This window comes from Schistocerca gregaria, unplaced genomic scaffold (genome assembly GCF_023897955.1).
Source record: "Schistocerca gregaria isolate iqSchGreg1 unplaced genomic scaffold, iqSchGreg1.2 ptg000310l, whole genome shotgun sequence".
NCBI lineage: Eukaryota > Metazoa > Arthropoda > Insecta > Orthoptera > Acrididae > Schistocerca > Schistocerca gregaria.
In genome coordinates, this window is record NW_026061790.1 from 282,501 (window position 1) to 287,500 (window position 5,000).

At 56.1% G+C, this 5,000-nt stretch overlaps 3 non-coding genes across 3 annotated transcripts in view; all 3 read right to left on the reverse strand.

Annotated features, from left to right (window-relative positions):
* The window catches only part of LOC126305376 (large subunit ribosomal RNA), a 4,222-nt gene extending 3,883 nt beyond the window's left edge, over nucleotides 1–339 (reverse strand). The window contains exon 1 of the ribosomal RNA XR_007553437.1: nucleotides 1–339. This exon is cut by the window's left edge and continues 3,883 nt beyond it. This is a non-coding gene — a ribosomal RNA (large subunit ribosomal RNA).
* Nucleotides 340–527: 188 nt separating this feature from the next.
* LOC126305439 (5.8S ribosomal RNA) lies at nucleotides 528–682 on the reverse strand. Its single transcript, XR_007553492.1, has one exon. It is a non-coding gene; the product is annotated as a 5.8S ribosomal RNA (ribosomal RNA).
* A 361-nt stretch (nucleotides 683–1,043) lies between these two features.
* On the reverse strand, nucleotides 1,044–2,936 carry LOC126305331 (small subunit ribosomal RNA). The gene has a single exon (XR_007553396.1). It is a non-coding gene; the product is annotated as a small subunit ribosomal RNA (ribosomal RNA).
* Nucleotides 2,937–5,000: the final 2,064 nt, after the last annotated feature.

Here is a 5,000-nt window from a genome sequence, read left to right on the forward strand (position 1 = left end):
ATATTTAGTCTCAGATGGAGTTTACCACCCACTTGGAGCTGCACTCTCAAGCAACCCGACTCGAAGGAGAGGTCCCGCCGACGCTCGCACCGGCCGCTACGGGCCTGGCACCCTCTACGGGCCGTGGCCTCATTCAAGTTGGACTTGGGCTCGGCGCGAGGCGTCGGGGTAGTGGACCCTCCCAAACACCACATGCCACGACAGGCGGCAGCCTGCGGGGTTCGGTGCTGGACTCTTCCCTGTTCGCTCGCCGCTACTGGGGGAATCCTTGTTAGTTTCTTTTCCTCCGCTTAGTAATATGCTTAAATTCAGCGGGTAGTCTCGCCTGCTCTGAGGTCGTTGTACGAGGTGTCGCACGCCACACCGCCAGCCGGCTGTGCACGCTACCGAGAAAGTACCGGTATGCGAACCGCCAGGCGACGGGCGCGCATCGCACGTTTAAGGAGACGCGGCCGGCCACACAGGCGACCACGACACTCCCACGTCTCCGAAGCGGGACAAACGCCGCGCGCTTCAGTATACGTAGCCGACCCTCAGCCAGACGTGGCCCGGGAACGGAATCCATGGACCGCAATGTGCGTTCGAAACGTCGATGTTCATGTGTCCTGCAGTTCACATGTCGACGCGCAATTTGCTGCGTTCTTCATCGACCCACGAGCCGAGTGATCCACCGTCCTGGGTGATCTTTTCCTTTTCAGTCTCCCACTGTCTCTTTCAAGACAGTAGCATTTGCGGGACTGAGGCGTCTGACGGCCCCTGTTCCACTATTTTTTTGTGTCCAACGGCCTCACAGCCGATGGGCGTCGTACGGCTCCACACCGGAGCGGACAGGCACTCGGGCGAACGTCATTCAAAACCGGCGCCAGGCGCCAGGTACCGCAGGCCAGCCGCTCCAGAGCTTCAGCGCTCGTACCACACAACAACAACACTTCCGCTAGTTTTGAGAGGCACGCGTGGTTCCGCACGCGGCGCACGGCCACTGCCGTACAGGTAGCGTGTTGCGCGACACGACACGCACATCGAAAGACATGCAGTCTAGTCGGTAATGATCCTTCCGCAGGTTCACCTACGGAAACCTTGTTACGACTTTTACTTCCTCTAAATGATCAAGTTTGGTCATCTTTCCGGTAGCATCGGCAACGACAGAGTCGATGCCGCGTACCAGTCCGAAGACCTCACTAAATCATTCAATCGGTAGTAGCGACGGGCGGTGTGTACAAAGGGCAGGGACGTAATCAACGCGAGCTTATGACTCGCGCTTACTGGGAATTCCTCGTTCATGGGGAACAATTGCAAGCCCCAATCCCTAGCACGAAGGAGGTTCAGCGGGTTACCCCGACCTTTGGGCCTAGGAAGACACGCTGATTCCTTCAGTGTAGCGCGCGTGCGGCCCAGAACATCTAAGGGCATCACAGACCTGTTATTGCTCAATCTCGTGCGGCTAGAAGCCGCCTGTCCCTCTAAGAAGAAAAGTAATCGCTGACAGCACGAAGGATGTCACGCGACTAGTTAGCAGGCTAGAGTCTCGTTCGTTATCGGAATTAACCAGACAAATCGCTCCACCAACTAAGAACGGCCATGCACCACCACCCACCGAATCAAGAAAGAGCTATCAATCTGTCAATCCTTCCGGTGTCCGGGCCTGGTGAGGTTTCCCGTGTTGAGTCAAATTAAGCCGCAGGCTCCACTCCTGGTGGTGCCCTTCCGTCAATTCCTTTAAGTTTCAGCTTTGCAACCATACTTCCCCCGGAACCCAAAAGCTTTGGTTTCCCGGAGGCTGCCCGCCGAGTCATCGGAGGAACTGCGGCGGATCGCTGGCTGGCATCGTTTATGGTTAGAACTAGGGCGGTATCTGATCGCCTTCGAACCTCTAACTTTCGTTCTTGATTAATGAAAACATACTTGGCAAATGCTTTCGCTTCTGTTCGTCTTGCGACGATCCAAGAATTTCACCTCTAACGTCGCAATACGAATGCCCCCGCCTGTCCCTATTAATCATTACCTCGGGTTCCGAAAACCAACAAAATAGAACCGAGGTCCTATTCCATTATTCCATGCACACAGTATTCAGGCGGGCTTGCCTGCTTTAAGCACTCTAATTTGTTCAAAGTAAACGTGCCGGCCCACCGAGACACTCAACAAAGAGCACCCTGGTAGGATTTAAACGGGGTCCGCCTCGGGACGCGAAAGCACCCCTTCGGCTCGCCCCACCGGCAGGACGTCCCACGATACATGCCAGTTAAACACCGACGGGCGGTGAACCAACAGCGTGGGACACAAATCCAACTACGAGCTTTTTAACCGCAACAACTTTAATATACGCTATTGGAGCTGGAATTACCGCGGCTGCTGGCACCAGACTTGCCCTCCAATAGATACTCGTTAAAGGATTTAAAGTGTACTCATTCCGATTACGGGGCCTCGGATGAGTCCCGTATCGTTATTTTTCGTCACTACCTCCCCGTGCCGGGAGTGGGTAATTTGCGCGCCTGCTGCCTTCCTTGGATGTGGTAGCCGTTTCTCAGGCTCCCTCTCCGGAATCGAACCCTGATTCCCCGTTACCCGTTACAACCATGGTAGGCGCAGAACCTACCATCGACAGTTGATAAGGCAGACATTTGAAAGATGCGTCGCCGGTACGAGGACCGTGCGATCAGCCCAAAGTTATTCAGAGTCACCAAGGCAAACGGACCAGACAAGCCAATCCGATTGGTTTTGATCTAATAAAAGCGTCCCTTCCATCTCTGGTCGGGACTCTGTTTGCATGTATTAGCTCTAGAATTACCACAGTTATCCAAGTAACGTGGGTACGATCTAAGGAACCATAACTGATTTAATGAGCCATTCGCGGTTTCACCTTAATGCGGCTTGTACTGAGACATGCATGGCTTAATCTTTGAGACAAGCATATGACTACTGGCAGGATCAACCAGGGAGCTGCGTCAACTAGAGCTGAGCAGCCGGCCGCCCGGGAGTGTGTCCCGGGGGCCCGCGCGAACACGCAAGCGTCCGCTCAATTATTCTGCAAACAGGAGGAGGCCGAGCTCCCCTGCACGATACACCTCGAAACCCTCTCAGGTCCCGGCGGCGCGCAGCGCCGTCCTAGGTACTTGGTCGGTTTCGAGAGAGGCGCAATCGCCCGGAGTTAGGCGAGTAGACGGTTTTAGTGCGAACACCCTTGCTCCCAACTGAGCTTGCCGCTGCCGACAGAGGCCCGGGAGCGTGCTGTCGTGGCATTGCCGGCGGGAGACAACACGCGCCACCTATGGTGACCGGCAGCTCCAACGCCAGCGCCACACAAGGGCAAAGCCCCACTTGGGTGCAGAAGCGAACTCTCCCAGCACAGCGCACGCGCCAACACGTCTGCACAACTGCGATACAAACCACCTGCGAGAACCGCTGGGGCGACCGAGCAGCAGACGGCGTCGCGGCGCCGAGTGCCAGGCGGCGGCGCATCCTCAACGCACACAGTCCTCAATCAGACCAGCACACTGCAGATGTCCACCGCGCTTCGCACCGGGCTCGGCTGAACCAACTTTGGCCGCCAGGCGCCGCGTGCAGGGTGCGCCGCAGCGTAGCTGCACCGCCTGCCGGGCCCGTCGGCTGGCGCTCCTGCCACTCGGCGCCCCCCACCAGCCGCCTGTTGCGCGTGCGCCCACGCAGCGCGCGGCCAACACGCCGGGCGGCCCCCCTTCACCGGCCGGGAACAGTCCCACCAAGCCACCGCCGCGTATCGCTTCATACCCACATGGACCTAGTCACGTGTGTGGATGTGGCGGGTACCGCTGAAACAACCGGTTAATAGCTGTACCGATCGTCGCCATCACAGATTCACCTCCAGCGTGAACAACCGCTCAACAACGGATTTCCAGTTCATTTGCGTATCTTGGGCAGTAAACGTAGATGTCCACCTACATTTGCGAATTCAACAATTCTTGCATGCCAGGATGTCATGTGTCACGACACGCTACATCAGACCACATACACACTGCGACATGTGCAGAAGAGAACACGTGGAAGGTGGCCCGCGCACGTATGCGATGTCCCTTCCGCGATCCACTGTCAACCGGCATCTGCGGCATGTCCCAGATATGGAACGCGGTCCACCAGGGTAGCACTTTGTGTGAGGCAATACGACAAAGTCGGAATACACGCGTCACTACATCAGACGGCTCACGCTGACCTGACCTGACCTGACCTGACCTGACCTGACTCACCGCACCACCACCCCCAGCGACCCAGGGTGACATACAATGCGTTCGTACGTTCCTCCCACACGCCTCTACGGCGTACCACAGTGCAACCTAGCTGTTATTGGGAGACGAGACAAGTAGCATCGAGCACAACATATGGAAATTGAGATTCGACACCGTTGGGCACAGCCAGCGTACGGTCACACGTATCACACTACTTCACTCTGTACGTAACGACCGATGATCGGTACAGCGTGTGGGTTACGCGTACGACATCAGCGGACAATGGACACAGACCATACCACGACGTACACTGAGGGCGTCGACATCTGAATGCAACTGAACAGCTGCGAGGCTCATTTAACACTCAAACGCCAGACCGACCAGCTTGAGAGGACAGAGACACAAAGAGGGGGACAGAGGGGGGGGGGGGGGGGCGGCGATATAGTCCTATTGCAGTACAATTGACAGTGGATAGCGGGAATATGTGGAAAGTAAGCAACACTCGCAAGACATCTACATGAGGATAACAACGACACCAGAGATTCCGAGCAGTGAACTATGTTAGGCAAAGGGACAACGTGGGTTAGGTTAAGGGACAACGTGGGTTAGGTTAAGGGACAACGTGGGTTAGGTTAAGGGACAACGTGGGTTAGGTTAAGGGACAACGTGGGTTAGGTTAAGGGACAACGTGGGTTAGGTTAAGGGACAACGTGGGTTAGGTTAAGGGACAACGTGGGTTAGGTTAAGGGACAACGTGGGTTAGGTTAAGGGACAACGTGGGTTAGGTTAAGGGACAACGTGGGT